Source organism: Empidonax traillii, unplaced genomic scaffold, assembly GCF_003031625.1.
Source record: "Empidonax traillii isolate 1590-97213 ecotype Southwest subspecies unplaced genomic scaffold, ASM303162v1 scaffold1512:size98319, whole genome shotgun sequence".
Taxonomy (NCBI): Eukaryota; Metazoa; Chordata; class Aves; order Passeriformes; family Tyrannidae; genus Empidonax; species Empidonax traillii.
Genome location: NW_020956705.1, coordinates 2,921 through 23,821, shown reverse-complemented (window position 1 = coordinate 23,821; position 20,901 = coordinate 2,921). Strand labels below are relative to the sequence as shown.

At 34.4% G+C, this 20,901-nt stretch overlaps 1 protein-coding gene across 1 annotated transcript in view; it reads right to left on the bottom strand.

Moving 5' to 3' along the window:
- LOC114070313 (contactin-associated protein-like 2) overlaps positions 1–18,586 on the bottom strand; it is a gene marked incomplete at its 3' end in the record, with an annotated part of 60,296 nt that extends 41,710 nt beyond the window's left edge. Inside the window, exons 1-2 of the mRNA XM_027907652.1 lie at positions 18,576–18,586; positions 7,845–7,992 (exon numbers count right to left, since the gene is read on the bottom strand). The remainder of the gene's footprint in view (positions 1–7,844; positions 7,993–18,575) is intronic.
- Between the last annotated feature and the right edge of the window lie 2,315 nt (positions 18,587–20,901).

The following is a 20,901-nucleotide window of genomic DNA, read 5'->3' as shown; positions in this document are numbered from 1 at the left end:
TTCTATTCCATTTCTATTCACCATGAGTCAAATAACAGTGAGACTATTTGCCCTGAAATGCCAGCAGTCTTTGAAGGACGTATAACATAAAGGTTACAGCTGGAAACAGAATTTCATTTTATTTTTCTGACTCTTTTTCAGCGCTGATGTTCACAAGCATTAACACACGGGAGCAGGCTGATGCGTTCTTCAGTTTACCTTGGAAACGCATCCCTCACAGTCTGGCAAAGGCAGTTCACAGACCTACAGCGTTTAAGAGGTATTTGGACAGTTTATTTAATACAATAATTTAACTTTTGGTCAGCCCTGAAGTGGTCAGGCAATTGGGCTGTTATAGGTCCCTTCCAGCTGTACCATTCTCTTCTCTTTAAGGGCAATGGCAGCAGTGAGTGAAGGGTGAGGGGACCCTTTTTGCCACTAGAGAAGGACCATACTATGTCTCCCTTATGAGGCAGAAAAACCTGAACTTTTCCCCCTGTTTTAGAGGATTTGGAGAAAAGGTGACATTACAGTGACCTAATTTTCCAAAGGTGTGCTCATGAAGATGACACTAGACCTTTAATATAGGACTTTGTCCAGAAACATAACTCTGTATAGGGATATACTTCACACAAATGTCATGGCTTATTTTTACATTACAAAAGCATTACTATGAAGAGTTAAACCTTCTTATTTCCTGACAGAAATGTTGACCTTTTGATATATGCAGTTTCTTATCAGAGAACACTAACCTTTGGGAGAGAGGAAATAAGAATTTACTCATAACAAGACTCCATTTGCCGTGCTTAAAATAAAAAACACAAAACGCATGATCTTCATCCAAACTTTAGTGAAAGAGCAGAATAAATTGAAATGGGTCTGGAAATAACTGCATCCTTAATATATTTTATTCCAGATATTGAAGAAAACAAATACCGATGAAGCCCTTCAGGTTCCAAATCAATGGCACAGAAGCAAGACCTATAGTATGAAATCTGCTGATATTTTTTTTTTTTTGTTTAATGAGAAAAAAAACCCATCTGTTTTCTCTAGTGAATAAGTCATCACAGACAAATGAATGAATCATGACTTACAGGAATGCAAGAAATATAATGCTGGGCAAAACCATGATGAATGTTCATTTAGGGAAAAGAAAGATTAAAAGCAAGACTGCTGTGATTAGACTGAAGTTTTTGACTGTATTTACCTGAATGCTACCATCCTCACTTTGTGAAAAAGCATACTGTAACTTGATTTTCATGTTTTACTTTTTTCAGCTGTTCATTGAGGGGTATTTTTTAAATCTCCATCCTCCTATTAACTGATTACAGATGACTGTAATATATTCACACAAAATATACTTCTTTTTATCTGATTGATTATACTGTCCTTGCCAGCTAACAAATGAACCTATAAAGAATACACACAGTTGTTACAGCTCTCAAAGCTGTGGTGCAGGGGAATATCCACCAGTAACCTCATTACAACTAGAAATGAAAAATAATGATTTTTTCATTTTGCTAACAGTTGTAAAAAGTTGACAGGAAAAAACAACCATATTGCATCAGATTAACATAAAGATGAAGAATAAAAGGGGAAATTTATTTTCTTTTTTTTTTATTACAAATTTATTTTATGTCAAATCTTTCAGAGATATTTCATTTAGAACAATAAAGTACTTGGAATTTTTTTTTTCTGTTTCAGCCTGAATCTTCTCAATTTAGAAACTAATTTCTTTATACACTACAAAAAAACCCCTATTTTTAAAAATATTTTAAAAATGCAGCAGATAGATGTTTTAAAATTTAAGTGATACCTACTACCAGAAGAGACCCATATTGAGTAGTGGTAACAATCAAAGGTAAGAAAGAGATTGAAGCCCCTTCTCACTTATTTTTCATGTCAAAATACATGAACACCTATGTAGGAACAGTCTCAATCATCTCTTTCTGGCAAGATCGTGGAGGAAAACAATCTGTACTGAGAATGCTTTTTAAAAAGGCAGCATTTTTGGTCTTTAGTTGCAAAACTCTGCTGTTTAATGACTGTGGTGACCTGAGAACATCTGGAGGATAAAATGTGTCCATTTTCATGACCTTTAGGAAAAACCCCAAACTCTTGCATGGTAAAAAGGTAGAAAAAATATGCTAAGAAGGAAGCAAGCTTACCAGCAGAGTCCGTATTCAAACAGATCTTTAAAAGCTTGAAAAGTAAAAGTTCACAATTCATTTCCCTCCCTCTTCATAGTTTAGATGTGAGTATTGTCTTGTGCCTTTAATGTCAGAAAGAGAATATCAGTCTATGTTTGCCACAGATGAGCAGTGAAGATGGTGGCTAAAAATCAATCACATAGGCCTAAATAGGTATAGAAATTCCCAGTACAGGAATAAGGAAATTTAAGAGAAAAGGGAAAAAATAGTTGGATGCTTAGCAGAACTATTAACAGTCCCTTCCACTGACACAAGGAAAGCTCACAGTAACCTCTGCTAAATGATTGCTCTAGTTCTTTGTTTTCCCCCACATTAAAATCCCTGCATATTCAAAGCAAGTCCCTGTCACTTACAGCAAGTTAGTAAAATTGCTGGAAATACGATAACTTATGATTTCACAAAAGAAGCACTTCAAAATGATTCCTCCATTCTGCTAGTTAATATATTTTTTGCTGTTCCACCACTTCAGTGGACAGAAAAAGCCTGACCAGAAAACTTAGTGGCACATTTTTTGTAAGCAATAAAATATCATAAGACAAAGGAGGGACTTTTATGCAGGTTACTGGATTACATTAATACATTCTCTATTTAGGTGTATATTCACATAGGCACCAAAAGTGTAAGAGCAGAAATATGTATACGTACATTTATATACATATAGAGCTGTAATTTATTTACCCCAGGGTGTTTCCATAGCAAACATGACATTTTACGGGTCTTTAGCTCATACTTTTTTTATGCTATATGTGAGTGAAATAAAACATCCATACGACTGAATTCTGGTCAAGTGAAACTTGGTAAGGTGCGACAAAAGGGAAGTGTGATAGGGCCTTTCTCATCTGCATTGAATAGTCACTTGGACATTTGGATGCAGTAGATATTATTCAGGACTGCATGAGGTTCTCTTTTAAGTGTGCATGGATAGTTAGCTAGTGCCAAGAGCATGAAATCAAGTAAAAGAGATCCCAAATAAGCAAGTTTCCTAGCAGTAAGTATAGCTGACTGTGGAATTAACTGCCAAAGGAAACAATGTTTTAAGTCAAAATCATTGCAGGCAGACGGGATTAACTACGACATCCAAAAGATCCCTTCAGCCCACAGGTTTTAGCACTTCAATACTTCCTAATCAGCTCTTGCAAACATTCACTTGGCTCACCCCTTAACTGCATTTTCAAACTTTATTTTTGTTCTTGTGACATGTTTATACCACCAAAGTTTTGTTCACTTTACTATCTTTAGAATAAATGCTCACCATTCAAATATTCATTATTTGATGAACAACCACAGGACTGTTTTTACTATTTTTCCCTCTTCTCTCCCCCCTCAAAAAACAAAACCAAGCAAAAAAACAAACCAACAAAACCTGGCACCCATCAGGAAATCGAAACAGTAACATTTGACATAGATCACTATAAGTAGTAGAGCCAACACCTGAAAAGAACATTTCTGCAAATGCAACTCAGGTGACATTTGTTCAGTCCCACTGCTTTCTAAGGATTAGCAAATAGAACTGGTCAGTGAATGGAAACAGCTCAGTTTGCAGCCATTATTCATGAAGCTTTATAATTGCTCCTGCCACTTATTTGCCTTGACTATATTGTATATTTGCATGGCTTTCTGCCATCTCCAAGTGATTTTTTTCAAGTATTTCCTACATTTCAGAAGTGAGTCATCTGGAATTTGAAAATTCTTACTGTCAGATGGGTAACTGCATCAAAAAAGATGCAGATGTATGATTTAGATCCAGAAAATCAGCACAGCCATATAAAAAACCTTCTGTGAATAAAGGTATCAGGGAGTATTTTCCCCTCAAAGGGGTTTCAGGACCCAGAAGGCCTCAAAGAGTTATCTTGAAAAGCATAGCCAAAGCCTATGCTATAACGTGCCTACTGCCTTTTTTTGTAGGTGTTTATCTTCCACAGGATGGAGATTAAGGGAACTATTCTTATGGCTGTGATCCTGCAGGAGCTTATTATGATCTTCACCAATCAGTAGTAAAATGCACTGTATTGTACTTGTCACAGCCTCCAGACACCATGTGTTTGCTGCCTGTCTCAAAAATTCAGAACTGTGAACATAGTGGAAGATACATGTCATGTGTCATTGCTCTCTGTCTCCAAAAGAGCATGAAGAAACTGCTGCCATCAATTTTCACTTAACTGATTTTAGTGGATATTTTGCCTTTGGTTGCACTTTCTTCCTTGTGATTTGCTTTTTGATCTATGATGTCACTGAAAGTGTAAAGGCCCCTTTGTGGAGTATGAAATAGATAATTTTAAAATAAAGGCTAAAAGTCCCATTGACTAAACAGTGGGTTTTTTATGTTATGGTCTATTTGTTGTGATTTTTCAAGCTTACTTTGTTCATGCAACTCCTCCATTAATAGGGTTATTAAGCAAATTATTTACCCAATTTCATTATCTTTTGAAATAAGACATAGTCAGTTTTGCCCTACAGAGAATGAAAATATTTTCTAAATACGATATCGTTATTTATTCACAAAAAAAACACACAAATTTCATTCTGTGCCATTTTGAAGAATGAGGCCTTAATTCTTTTTTGGTAACTTCTATGAACTCTTCTGTTAGAGGACAACCCCACAGATCTCATCTACACAAAATACATAGGTGAAGTTGCAAATACAGCACAGATTTTAAACTTTAAGCAAAACAAAACTAAAAAAAATATTTGGTAATGTTATTAAATTCTCTAGGGAACAGATGTGAGCTCTAATGTCTCTCTGGAAAACACATCTCTTTAACTTAATTTGCTGGGCAAGAAAAAACATGGATTTCGCCTTTTGCACAAAAAATTAAATGTGTATCTTACATGTATATTCAAACAAAATGGGAACCAGAAATTATGGCAATTAATGACCTGACCTTTGAATAAGCAGTTCAATACGAGGATACATTTTTCTTAATAGCCTGATGCTAATGACCAGGTTGCAGCAATATGCCAGAAAAGAGCTTTTATAGCCACTAAGTGTATGGCTTCCCAATTAAATCTTGCTTGCAATGTGAGAAAATATCTGATTTTTGTATCTGAAAATGTGCTCTCTAAAATATCTAAAAAGAGAATATATTAATTATGAATCTATTAATTTAAAGGAAAAGTGTAATTGCAATATATTGGAAAGATTTTTATTTAGGTAGTAGTTCCAAAATTTGACTAGAAGCCTGTCTTTTAATCAGGCTTTTAAAGCTGGTGATTACCTAAATGGCCAGCTCCTTAAATGACAGCAGAATTAATCTGCAAATCACACTGTTTAATGACAGTGCTTATATTTATATGCAAATATATGCACTTCTAATAATAAGGTTAAAAACTTGGCCTCTGTCAAAGGACACATCTGCATGGAAAGGTGTGGCGTTATACACCTGGCTCCAAATAATTTATCTTTTTACAGAGTGATTTTTTAGTTTTTCTTCTGAACTGCTCTGCTGTTCTCTACTGATACCATTTTGGGAGCAGCCCAATTCTGCATTTTTGGACCACAGAGCATTTTAGGAGGGTTGTTAAAGGAAAATTCCCTATGCACATAAAACTGTAATATATTATAATTAATCTTATATTAAAAAACCCACCAACAATTATTGAAATACCTTCTAAGATGAACAAACCAGCAATACTCATTCAGAAAAATTAAAAAATTACATTGAGTAACCTTAGTTCTTATCTGAAGACACATTTTATCAGTACTTTTATAGTTCCATACATTGTATCCTTGGCAGATGCCTTTTATTCTCCACTTCATCAAGCAAACAACTTCTCATCAAAGAACTAAAATAGTTTTGTCATCAAGTTGTGTTTTACTTTTTCTCACATTTACTTTTAGCCCCTAAAAGCATCTTGTTAGGTACCTACAGTATATGTCTATCCATTTCATTTAAAAAAAATTATCTGTAAATATTGCAGCAAATAACATGATGTTTATTGTTTGATTCTGCTACTGTTTTTCTGTCAAAGAGAGTTATAGTTGAAAGAAAACTAGATGTTGGTTTCTTGTATCAAACACCTGAATTTGCATTTAAGATATACTTAAAAACAAGCATTTATTATGCTGGCAAATTAACCATGCTATAGTGTTTGGTATACTTTAAACAGCACATAAAACATTTCAGCAGTATGATGGTAAACACTTGTTTATTAAGAGCTGTGTAGTAAATAATCAGTTGTACTTCAAACTTCAGCAGCTCAGTTTCTCTTTGAGTAAGAGTTAACTTTAGAGTAACCCACAATTCCTCAGGTGTTGTAGAACTGTAGATTTATAGGACAGTATGGGTTGGAAGGAACCTTTAAAGGCCATCTAGTCCAATCCCTCTGCAATGAGTAGGGACATCTTCAACTAGACTGGGTTGCTTAGAGCTCCATCCAACCTGACCTTGAATGTTTCCAGGGAAGGAGCATCCACCATCTCTCTGGACAACTTGTTCCAGTGTTTTACCACCCTCATTGTAAAAAATGTCCTTGTTACCTAATCTAAACTGACCCTCTATTAGTTTAAAACCACTGCCCTTTTTCTTATTGCAACAGGTTCTCCTCTTGTTGTTTTACAAATATATTCATCCATGCACGCCCTCAGCACAGCAGCACCAACATCACAAAATTTGATTTAATTTCTCACCTAAGTTCCTGCAGCTGCTCTGAAACACTCTATGATTTAATATACACTTTTATAACAGGGCTGTAATTCACTATATGGAAATAAGAAAAATAAATCCCAAATGGTTCTTGTTGAACAAAAGTACATAGTCTTTTGACTATCTAATCAAATCAAAACAAGTTAAATCAATTTTTCTTTTTTTTTTTAGAATATCAAAGGGCTCCCATATGTCTTAGGTAACCCAGGGAAGTCAATGCATGAGACCTCTAGATGTGTGTTCCTCACTTGATGCTAATAGCTGGTTATTAAAAGACAAATTTCAACTAGCATTTTCCAGATAAAATACCAGTAAAGCCAGGATAAAAAATAGATACTTAGAAATAGGACATCATACACTCCATATTCTGCAGGTTTGCGGATTTTCTTTAAGCAATGATTAGATTTAACCGAAGGAAGGGCTTTTAAAAACTACCCTTGCTTTTCATAAAACATTATCAGTTCTACTCTTAGCTTCAGAAGCATTTGTACCATTGCTTATCCAGATTTCAAACAAAATTCTAAAACCATGTTCAAATACTCAAGGAAATACCTCTGAAAAACACATCACATTTTTAGACAATCTGAGATACGGTGACAGAATTCTTATTTATACCTTTAATTTTATCTCTAGCACCAGGCAATAAATGGTGTCTTGTTTCCATTTTTCCCCTCAGGACCCAACATGACATTTGCTTCAATACTATATTTTCCTTAACTGCCCCATTCAAGCTTTTACAATAGTCAAAGCCTTCTGCTAAAGAAATCATGAAGATAAAAAGAAGCAACTTCAAAGTACTAGCATGAATTCCAAGGTTGCATCTTCCAGAGAACAAACTAGCAACTCAGACTTAAGGTTCGAACAAATATTTTATGAAGTCCTGGGTTATACAACCAGCAATCGCATTTTAACCTGTCTAAGCTAAAATTATTTGAGATTCAGCTTTAATCTGAGATTCGAAACCAGTTTTTATTTAGGGGGAAAAAAAACGGGTCATCATAGAAAAACTTACAATAGGAGCAGCCGTAGACTTCAATTCTTAAGCCAATTTGTCCCTCTCCATTCCAGTCCAAAGGAACTATCCTCACATAGCGAGCAATAACGGGATGTTGTAAATCGTGCCGGACCACATTGTCAGAGTTTGTATTCCCAGGAAATGCCTAAGAGAAAGAAGAAAAAAAAAAAGAGGAAATTATTGTATTAAATCTATCTCACATGCTGTAAAGATTTTTTTCTGAAGGAAAACATTAGGTAGTGAAGTCCTCTGAATGTCTAGGATACACTGAAGTTTGTTTTTAAATGTTTCTTGGATAGTGAACAAATGAACAGTTCATTTACCAAGTTGAACAAGAGTACTAAAACAGCAGCACTGAGACTTTTTTATCCACCACAGATATGTTGAAATCATGGAATGCTTGCTACTAGATAAGAGGGTAATCTATTTTGCATCACCAATCTTTTACTCAGTCATTAACATGTTAATAAAAGTGTCCAGCCAGAGTGGTTAGTCTGGGGAAGAAGCTACCCACCCTCCAACAGTAAGATAATACAGACCAGTCATCCTTCTGCAAATATGAACATTGAAATAACTTGCTTACAACTGCAGCTTCCAAAATTTCTTAGAACTTAAAAAATCCTCCTTTACTTTTGATGCTAAAAAGTGAGTGTCTAGTTTCTTTCCTAACCGTAGCTGTCTCCCACAGCACTGCACATTTTTGGTTAATAAAACTGTGAAGGTCAGGAAAGGACACAAGAGCACTCAAGGGAGTCTGAAAATCAATTAATTAATATTTTAGTCTCGATTTGTAGTTCTGTACCTACTGGTAAAATATTTCATAGCATGAAGATGAAAAATAATAAAAAAACCCCTATTAGTTAATATAACAGAATATGGTTTTTCTGATATTGTCCACTTACAATCCATTCATGCAGTGATGGCAAATGTTAATCTCAACTTTTTCAGGGGAAATTTCACAGCTCTTCATGGCTAATTTTCAATAGAAATAAATTTCTTTTGACAATGAATGGAGTAGTCATAAAGAGCATAGGAGAGGTGACACATTACTAGAAAGTCTATGAAAATAAAATTTGCTGTGCGTCGTCATTACAAAGATATTTTTGCTACAGTGAAAAAATATTCAGTAGCATTATCTACACAGTTGGCATCTGAATAAAAAATATAAACCCCTACAATAACCACCTATAGTGGGACAAAAAACCCAAAGAATATGGAATACCATTGCAAACTATAGTCATCAAAATATTGAAAAAGAGAAAATTTAAGTTGGTTCTTTGCATACAGTCATAGCAATGGCTATTTACATGCCCAGATACTACTTACTCCAAAAATATACCTTAGAGGAATAATTATTTTGTACCATGCACGGTAGATCTAGGTAGATGTAAAGAAGATGCACAGAATCTCTTCCTTGGGGGACTCAAAAAATTGTAACATTTACTAATGGTTACATTCATCTTAATTTTTCTGTGCTGCAGCTATTGATGTACTAAATGATGATGATGGCACTCCTCAGATGAGCTTGTGAGAGATGATAATTAGTGTCTAATAAACACATATATTTGAGTGGTATAAGCAAATGAACAGTTCTGTCTTCTGAAAAAAACAATAAACAACAAAGCAAATTTTTTGTCCTTGTCCTGAAGAAGGACAAAAAATCCTATTGAGAAGCTGCCTGTTTTCCTAGTCTTGTTCTAGGAATCACAAAAGTCCATGGGGGGAATAAAAAATTGTATTCCTTTAAAAATACGTATTTTAGTGAGCATGCAAGGTAGTGCTCCATATTTCAAGAGCCAATTGCATTTGGGGCATATCTTAATTTTGTGCTGCTTGGCATAATCTTATCAAAACTCTGATGATGTATAGGTTTACTGGTTGTGTTTTTTTAGGCCTTGTTCAGTTTTTTTTTCTAATTAGAAATATTAGAATCAAAGGAAGCTGAATATAGGTGGACATGGTATTTTCTAAACAGTTTGATTAAATTATTGATGAAAAATGATTCTCAAAATCAAAGGTATTTTCTGTAGCTCACCAAACTTGTGCTCTGGCTTGTGCTTTCCAAGTCCTTTGTCAGAAAGACTTAAAACTGAAAATAGCAGGTATCTGGTATTTTGGGGATTCCTATTGGCATATGATCTAGCGTCCTCTGTTGAATGCACAAACATAGCTGATGGAGAATAAATCAGCATCCTATTAATTTCCCAGATTATTAAAATGCATTCCATTTAGTCTCCAGCAGAACAATACCTTTTAAACACAGCCTTCACTTAAACAAATGAGGTACAGTAATACATGCTTTGTGGATAATGCAAATATCAGGCCCAAATCCATACTTACAAGGCTGAAAAATCAATTTACAGGAGCTTGGAAATTATGTACTACCGTTGCAAAATCTCATTTTCTGGCCAATAGATTTAAAAGCATAATTAAGACCCGCATCTCTAACAGATTTTCTTTTTAAAAGGGCTAAAAAAAATTATATATTGAAATTGCAAAATTATTTTTTCAGAAAAAGGTGGAAATACCTACATAAATTAAACAAGTTTTTCAGATTATTAATTTCATTAGCTTACTTAACTATTATTGCTAAATGTCTGCTTTTCATGGTTTTTCTTTAACCTAAACAGGGAAAATGAACAAAATGGTTCACTTTTCTGTAAAACAGAGAGCACTGTCTCATAAGTCCAACTCCAAGATTCTCTATAAATCATTTTTCTTGTACTGGATACTGACTTCTTTAAGCTGCTTTATGTTTCAGCTCACACTGCAATGGAAAGATTAGGAATGTGATGAGCAACAACCACTTTTCTCAAAGGCAGTGCTCCACAGGACAGCAGTGTAATAAGGATGAAGAAAGGTAAGAAAATATGTCCCCAAATCTTTTCTAATCAGTGCTTTTGAACATACAGTGAATGGAGTTTTCAAAAGTATTCACTAAGATTTTTGTGACTGTAATCCTTAAGAGCAAAATTTTTTTAGCTCCAACGAATTTTCAAAAATTAACAGAGCAGGTTTATAGCACAGATAATTTATTTTAACAGGAAAACTAACCAAGTTTTTAATTAAATAAACAAATGAATAAATGTTTGGCTCAGTGGTCTTCTTTAGCACCAGCAGCAGCAAAAAGAGCTGTATGATCTTTGAAATTCACTTTGGCTTTATCAATACTCTTCAGCCACACCACTGTACACAGAGACACAGTAGAGATATTCACTATAATTTCCTTTTCATAAATAAAGAATTGAGAAAATTGAAAGTAATGACTGGGAAATTTAGAAGAAAAGTTAGGGTAAGTTAAGATTCAGACTCATTTTTTTCCCTGTATTTACAGGACAATGATATTCTAATCAATAATTATAAATATTGTAGTGAAGTTACATGTAGCTTAACAACAGTAGTTAAGTAAAACTGATCAAAATGGTTTTACTTTCCTGTAGAAGAACAGTTTGCAACAGTTTCACTCTACTCAACTGTATGGATACAGCAAATGCATTACAAGATCTCAATTTTGGAAATGTTTTGATCACATTTTACAATAAAGGATTAAAAAGAAATTTGCAGCATTAAAAAATTTATTTCTGAAGTAAGGAGGTGCAAAAATGAATGAAATGTTATTAACTGGACAAAAATGGAAGTTTTCGTACTTTACCAAAGAGTAAAATAATCAGATTTGTCAGATCATCAACTAAACCAACAAAAAGATGTTTTCAATCTTTCAGCAATTTGCAAGGTAGAGGAAAAAACCTACACTTTACCCAAAAATATCATCACATATATATCAGGGAACCTAAGTTACTTAAAGGGAAAATTAATTCTTCACCTGACTTAATTCAGGTGAAGAATTCTCCATCCAAATTGATGAGCTATTCAGAGACAAGTATTATATTTACTTCAATGTAAGCTCTTTCTGGGGTGATGTAAAATTAGGCAGTATATAGAATAGTAGGATGACATTTCCTGTAAAGAGGAATAACTACCATTAATTACTAGTAATTTTTAACACTACTTTAAATACATACTTATTACTATATTCATGACAGTTATATTTTGCCATTGGTATTTTAAGCAAAGAAGATTTTATGGCTCTGAATTTCTGAAAAAAAACCCATCTATTCTAGCTTTATTTTGACAATGCAATAGTGAAAACACTACAGAGTCTGTCTTCCATGGTACCACAGCTCTATAAATGGTAGAAAGAGTATTTGCATGTAAATTATTAGAAGTACCATAATATAAAATATGGAAACATCCACATTCCTATTTTACCACGTGGACATTAAAACCCCAAAAAGATGAACTCCGTAAGTACCTTCTTGCTGGTGAAATATTGCTCTATACCTATGAAAATCCAGCCCAAATATATAATGTAAACTCAAACAGCAGGAATAAAACCACTGGGTGAAAGAAAGTTTTATGAGATTAACTTCAAGGAGAAGGGGGGAAAAAAAAAGATATAAAGCCAACATGCAGTAGGAAAACTTGTTGCAGAAGGAAAGAACAGAAAATAAAGAGGAAAAAAAAATTAATGGATCAGAAAGGAACAGATTTGGGTTGGCTCCATTTTAGCTCAGTTTTGTCATGTTCCCATACTTTCATGTGGTAGCACTGTGTGGGGTAAGAAGAGGCGATAGCAAGAAGTAGCCTTTTGCTTGTAGAAACGTTTCTTCATTCCCTCCAATAAACAGCACAGTCAGTAACACTACAGCTTGCATGCTCTACTCTTCCCCTAAAACCAAACATGTTGAAAGCAAAGCAATATTTCCACAGCATTCTTCATAATCATCTCACACAGAAATGCATCTGAATAGAAAAACAGTATCTGAAAGCACTTAAAAACTGTAGCAGGTATTTTCCTTATTCCAAATGATGAAATACTCAAATGATGCACCTTCATCAGGTACTGAATCTCATCTTTGAGAATCATGGTTAAAAAATGACCAGAATTCCTAAGAGTTCAGGATTAACTAAACATTGTAATGCTGGTGATGGTGTGCTCATATGAACTAACAGCAAATTTCCAATGTCAGTATTTATCCATATACTTCCCTCAGCCACGTATCTCTGTTTTATAGATATAAAAAACCCAACACTATGTGTGTAGTACCAACAATTTCTGGAAAATTACTCACACACTTAGAGTAAGGAACATCTACTAAAATGGTTTTACTACAAATGAATATATTTTTTCAAAATTTATATTTTCTATGTTCAAAGTGTTTCCTAGCGTTTTTTAAGCAGACTCATCATTTTGTTCACATAACACCCTCGTATTCTCTATTGATTCCTAAGGAGTTTACTTTCAGGTCCAAATTCTGGTTTTGTATGCTGAAAACATACTTTAACCCTGTATTCATCATAATTTAATGTATAATGTAGTGCAATTATCACTACATACAAAGAATAATGCCAAAAGCTGTATTTGTTGCCTTTTACCCTTTCACATCTCCTAGCAAAAAATAAATGGTTCAGCAACATAACATTATTGATCTTTGTAACAAAATATGCTAATATTTTATAGCCTGCTTAACTATTGCTGTACTTGAACTCGATTTCACCTACAGGAATGTTAATTTTTTATTATTTGAACAGGAACCTCAAGAAATCTGTAAGTTTCAAGATATTTTCTTTTCTACTCCTGTTCACAGGTAACTCATGAATTTACTCTGGGCATAATTTCAAATACCTGTAAGAAGAATTACAAGTATGAGCTTTGTCATCAAATCTGTCACCGAATTTTAACTTGGCGTATTGATGTTTGCAGTTTTTCCTTTTTAAAAAGAAACAAAACTCATCAACACAAACAAACAAAACCCCCAAATCCCCACACCATCAGAGCTGCTGCTTCCAGGACGTGACTCAGTAACTGGATGCGAGCAAAACATTCTTTTCTCTTCAAACACTGTTGTAGGATATTATCTTAGTTTAACATACTTTAAGTAACGAAGCCTTAAGCCAACATCGATAACAAACAAAGAACTACCTCTCTATCTTGCTTGTAAACCCCCAAACCAAGAATTAATTGCTTTTCTCATATTTCTACGTATTAATTGCTCATACAATATTTATGTGTAGAAATATTACAAAGTTATCTGTGAATTTTCCTAGGGACACTGACTGCTCTCCGTGACAGGACAGCAATCCCTTTTTAAGCTTATATTACTAGAATATTTGCAAGAGGATAACTGAGAGTGTACACGTGTACAGACTGGAGATTTTTGGGTTTTTTGTTTTCCCCAGAAATCCACTAAATAACCTCATTCCCCTAACCTTTACTCATGAACATGCGGACACAGACATATGGATACTGTTAATTTTTGCTTTATGGGACACCACAGATGGCACCACAGAAGAGTCACCAACAGTGTCACACCTCTCTACATCCTGAAATCGAACCTAATATTCCAGAGATGTGCCAGATATCTCACCAGCAAATAAATACTTCCCTTTCGGTGCAGGTACCACATAACATGAAAAAATTCTACTACAGATATTCACAAAGCTAAAGGATTTTTTTTCAGTCTGCATAATGAATGAGAAATTTCAGCCCCTATGCTAAACCATATATATTTTGTTCAGCATGACACATAAAGGTGAAAATCTAAAGTTTTTTAGAACTTAAGCTGTACAGCAAAATTACTAAAATATCATTAGGGTTGTAAAGTCAACACTGCTAGTAGAAATAACGTTTCCTGCAGAGTCTTAATGTATTCCTGAATATCATTATGATATTCATTTATTTCCATAATCACCTGCTATTTATTCTCCAGAGATTCATTCAATACCTTAAGAGAAAACTGGGATTATTCATCCTGATTCACTAAACGCCTGAGGTTGCAGTACCTTAAGGCTTTAGGGTGTTGTTTTTTTCTTCATTTTTAACCATATCTAATTTTAAGATGAAATACAGATGAATTTGATTTGGAAAATTTGCTGATGAAAGCCTATCCTAGCCTTTGGTAGCCTGTTCCCAAGATTTAAGATCCGGTATTAACACTTTGATTTTAACTGAGAAAATACAACCTTTCAGAAGCTGAATGAAGTTACACTTTTGATGTCAAGATCAACTGATTGTATTATTAGTAAAAAAATTTATAACACAGTGGGGAGTAATAACTATTTTGCTCATAGTCTTAAAAAAACTAGACATATTTTAACTCTTAAACACTGCAGGACCCACTCCAAGGGCAACTTGGGGGTTCATAACGAGGAAGACTGGCATCTTTTAGATAGCTCCTTTATTTGCATGAGAAAATTAAATCTTTGTAGTGTCCAAGCCTGTGACAGAGGGGAAACATACAGGGTGAAGGTAACTTATAGGGTGTGTTTTGTAGCATAGGTGCTGGATTCTCTCTGCGACAGTTCCCATGTGATGCTAGACGGGTAAGTTGCAAACATCTTTTGAGGGGTACAGCTTCTTTGGACACAGAATGATTAGGTAATTTTGACTTAACCTTTCACTATCTCAGTTCCACATATAAAATATGGAGTAAAAATTAATTTATGGGGTTGAAAAATAAAACAATACTTATTAAGCACTTAATCAAGTATTCACATGGGTGCCTAAATTAGAAATCTGAGCCTTTTGTGGTCAGTCAAGCAAAGTGGGAGATAGAAACTAAATTAAAAGCTTGCCACTCTTCAGTGCCTGCACAGTAAAATATGAATTTTTATTGCTACAATGTAAATGTATTCTACAAATTAGAGAATACAATCAACAATTTAGTTTCAAAAGTTGTCCAGTGACTGATTCATGTTAAAAGAAAAAGAATACAAAAATCAGTGTGAAATGGTTATACAGACATAAAAAGCCCTGCTTTTCTCCGTGGGAGCTGTGAGATTTTATCCATTAATATAGAAAAAAATTATTTTTTCTACATCTTCTGTAGAATTAAAGGGAGACAGGAAGAATGTGTTTCCGAAATAACTAAGCACAATTGCAATTATATTTCTGAAATGATAACAGCAACAGCTTTGTAATCACTGGCTGCTGGGCTACAGAGCTCAACAGTAACAGGAATTCTTACCTGGAGAAGAAGGGCAAACACAGAGGAACCCAGAGTGGTCCTTGGTTTCTTTTCCTCTCCTGATTTACTTAGAAATTTTTTTCCACTTTGATGCTTTTAGAACAGCTTTTTAGTAATTTTCAGAACAGTATTTACTCCTTAGGCACCACTGGTGACTCAAAGTTTCTTGTGTTTCTTCTACAAGGCTCTGCTATTCTGCTGGGTTACTCTGCAACCCAAACAGTTGAGGCTGTTACCAGAGAGTGCACTTATGGGAAGCAAATACAAATTCAGAAATGTCATTCCACACCCTCTGCACTTAGTGCATTGGATTATAAGACTCAAACTCCCTGCAGGAAAAGGTACAAAGGCAAAACCTATTTTAAATACACTTGGGAGTTGCCTATACTCAGTAAGAGTATAGCAACTAACTAAATAAAGCTCTTGAGCTCTTATTGGTTACATATTAATCTAAACAATATTCTTGGCCCATGATAGAAAATACTGATTTGTGTCTTCAGTTTATAACTATAAATCGAAATTACTATACTTGCCGTTTTCGGATTGTTTCAAGTCACAACTAAATCAGGATAGTCAATTTTCAAGTTAAACTTTTCTCAGTTATAAGTAGTTTTCATTGCTATGTGAAATCATAGAAAGGTCCAGAGACTGCCTTTACATCATTGCAATTCTGCCTAGACTATTAGCATGCACAAAATAACTGTGAACCAAAACTGGTGTCATATCTGAGATAGTTACTTACAAGAATACAATTGTAAATCAAGCTGTGCGAAATAATGTCTTATACTGTGTATTAGTTGCTTCAAGTATAAAGTTAATATTACATATTGAGATAAAATAAACAAACTTTGAAGACAAACATTAAATAGTCAGATGTTTTTCTAGTATACTTTCAGTATCTGTTTAATGCTGGGATTATAATTAATTGCAAATAGTATACTTGTGTTCTCCACAATGCAGATAAGCTTCCCAATAATGTGAAAAAAGACCAGATAGTAATAAAAAAGATAAGCTGTCTTTAAACCTGTCTCAGCTCTGCTTAAGTCATATTAAAACATTACAAAATTGATTTAAAATCATAGAAATGAGAAGTAGGCATTTAAAATAGTTTTGAATCTGTTTTTTTGTTTGTTCAACATGTTTTCAAGTTGCGATGTTTATAAAAGACAGAAAATATATGTATAATATTAAGTCAAAATTTAACAAACAATGACTAGAGGAAAAAAAAATTGAAAAAAGAAAATAGTACTATTGCCATCTAACACTAACACATCTCAGTTACTGGCTGTAGGTGCAGTACTTTCTGAACATGTCAAGAGGAAAAAAATATAAAAGTAACTTATCCAAATTACTTCACATACACAAAAACCAAGAACTCCAAAGACTGATGCAGCTACTGAGGTTAACTATGATACAGGAACTCATTAAGCATTTCTCTTTCCTTTTCTCCTGTTCACCCTAGGCAGAACCCATACTCTGAAAATCACTACCTTAAGTCAAGATCTTGACGAAGGTTCACAGGCTTAGAACCTTTTGGTCTGTGACCCAACATACGAGCCAAAAAAAAACTCTAATCAAAATATAAATATGGGAAACATCAATGAAAAACATGTGGATCCTTTCTAAAACTCAGTATAAGGCTAAAAGTGCTCAAAATGCAGAGAATCATAAAAAAAAAAAATCATGCAAGCAAAACACCAAATTCCTATTTCAGGAAGAATATCTGGAATAGGACTCTTCAGAATAATCCTTTCAAACTGTTCAGAGGAATGTTACTAAATAATCCCCACAGGTAGAGTTACAGTACGTGACAGTCTTCAAACACGCCTGCTTGCCCTTTGACTTGCATTCTATAGCTGCTCATCTTTCTAGAGAAATAAGGACAGTTTTAACCACTTGGCCTTTTGAGATGAGACCAAAAAGACACAAGAATATTTTACAGAGGAATGTGTAAAGAAATATCTGGAGTTTTTTATTCTTTTTTTTTTTTCTGCTGAGAATGACAGAAAGAATGGAGAATACTTGTGTTTCTGTTGAAGTCCATTCTCAGCCTTCACGCCAAAAGTGCCTGGTATCTATATCAGAAATTCAGACTAAGAAATAATCTTTGGTTGGAAACCTCTGTGAATTTAGTAGACTGATAGATGTCTTAATTAAAACAGACAATAATAGAACGAGAAATACTGAGGGTCCTATTTTGTTTTAAAGTACATAATCTCATTCCACCCCATTACATCTTTTGCAACTGTATGTTTTAGGAGCTGCATTTTTTCCCTTTGACAGAGATAACATGCATCTGTAGTCTCCCTACGATATTGTTTTGTTCAGATTCACGTCAACTACTACTCTGAAAGTCATTGTTTAGCCATCTTTTAGGTGAAATGCTCTGAAATAGCTGTTAGCATCTGAAATAGGAGGACTTCCATAAATCAAAAACCTTGCTTAATAATCACCAAGGCTGAACCTGGTTTGACAACAATAATTAGAAGAGGGAAGGATTTTAAAATTTTGACCACCTGTCCACTTCTTTTCTTTATAATTCATTAAATGATCAATATGGTGATGTAATGATCCAATTTTCTCCTAACAGAAACTTCCTAAATTTGCTCAGTCTTAGGGGATTGAACATTTAGAGTCAATTGATCACTACTCGTGTGCAGGTCGGGTTTTCCCTCACACAGCAAGGGCAATTTTATCTGACTCAGATATTTCTGGTTTATTTATCTTTGGCAGCCAGGATACATGCTTCCCTGGCCAAGGAGGCAGCAATATTTTGAGTTTAGCGTGACTTCATTGCAGTGTCTTGAGTCTATCACTGATCAGGGCTAAGGGTCTCTATAGCCACTGAATGAAAAGGAAGGTTGGATGTCAATAGTGCAATACCTATGGCATTAACAGAATCATGTGTTTTACTACTCATGTGGAAGGAGAAGGTGGAAATTCTGATTTTTATTACTGAGGTCCAGTATTTGTCCTACACGATTTAATTTTCCCGTGACAAGGATTTGCTGTGGAACAGAAACAGAAAAGGTGGTTTTGCTTCTCCCTTTCTCTAAAACTGATATGAAAGAAACCAAAAGTACTCTTTGTGGTGATCTTTACGAAGGAGGAGTGGAAAGATAAGGGAAACAGGATCTCCCTAGCTTTCCCTTTCCCTGACTTCTAGACTAATTTGGATATTGCTTGAGAGTATTTTGAAAACATGCTTGTAAGTGCTCAAAACAAACTTGGAGTTCTTCAAGTGGAAGAGGCTATCATAATGTTTCTCTACAGGATCACAGGGGGCTTCTGCAGGAAATGTCTTCACAGTCATCTGATAAAACTCTGTAAATACTTGTAATACCACAAGCACAGCAGTCAGGAATGACTGTTGGCATTTGCATTTTGTTGCTTACTTACTATGTTAACCAAGACTAACATCCCAAAGTCTCTGAAACTCATTCTGTCTGTAAAACAGAGATAATACTCTCAGAAGTCTTTGTTGAGAATTAATTAGCTATTATTTACACACTGATCCTTTAAAAACAAAATGAATCCATGCACCGTTTTTACATCCCTGCTCACTTAAGAAAAAAAAGAAAAGAAAAAAAACCCAAACAACAACAACAACAAAAAACAAACCAAAACAAACAAACAAAAAAAACCAACAAAAAAAAAAAAACAAATGACAGCGATTCATTGATTTTTGTGGCCAGAAGGGAGCATTATGATAATAATCTACTCTGGAGTTCAGTAGCCACAGTGCCAACCTCCATGTAATACTTTAGATAATGAGTTCTCAGTCTGGGCTATAGTGCAACATTCATAAAGTTATCCAGTCTTGATTTCAAAACTAAAAGTGATGGAAAATCAAATTAAACACACCCCTATGGAAACTCTTTCAGTGTTACTTATATTCAGTGCTAAAAATACGCATTGTTTCTACTTGATCTGTTCATCCAGTCACAGGATCTCATTACATATTTTGCTCTGTATCCAAGCATGGTTCACTACCATGGATTTCTTCTCCTTTGTAAGAATGAGGCAAAATAGGATGAGAAAACACTGACTAAGCTTCTATAACCTTAAAATAATAGATAATTAAGCAAAAACAGTAACTTTTCTGGAATAGCTTGCAAAATGATAATATGATCTGGTTTGCAAAACCTTTACAGGTTTTCTGTTCAAGACACTAGCTTCCCTCCTCCCTCCCCCTTCCCACAAGAGATGTGTAAAATCAGAGTAAAATGACAGCATGGCTTTCCATTCACTTTTTTGTGGAATTCATTCACAGTTTTGTCACTTTCTTTAACACCAGGGTTCAATCTCCTTCTAAAACAGGATCCCCAAAAGATTTCCAATTATCACTAATATTATGCATTATTATGTCCAGTGTGCTTCATACAAAGTCACCTGTGACTGAAAGCCAAGCATATAAACAATATGGTAAAAATAGTTCGTACTTCCATTTAAAAATTACCAATCCTCTCTTTGTTCAGATAACTTCTGCGTGATCCAAACTGTTTGCTTAGTATAACTGACAAAAATATTAAATATCTTTCATATTAGTATATGAGACCGTGATTAATATCTAGTTTTTAAGAAGAATACCACAAAAATTCAATTAATCTTTGATTAAAGATGTTTGGGTTTTTTTTGAAGATACTGTTTCACACTCGTATCTATACAAAATGTGAGTGTCTAGCCTTGTCTAAGCCTGCTCATGAAAAAATAAAGAGTATACTTTAGACAGAATGGAGAGAAAAGCAAGGTGGAAAGCAAGCAACAGTGATAGATCCTTGTTTTCAGCAGCTTTTCATAAATTCCCTTGGGAAGCCAACTGAATTTCATTGAAGGGAGTGAATCAATGGTCCTTCATAAAAAGAAAATCAATTAGAAAGTCATTACCTGAAAATTAGCACTCAAAAAACAAAATTCCATTTTAAAGGCAATTAGACTACATGCCAGTACTAAGCTGAATTGCATTTGCATTGATGTATGCAAAATGATTTACATCCTCCATCCCTCAGAAACGTAGGGAGTGAAAA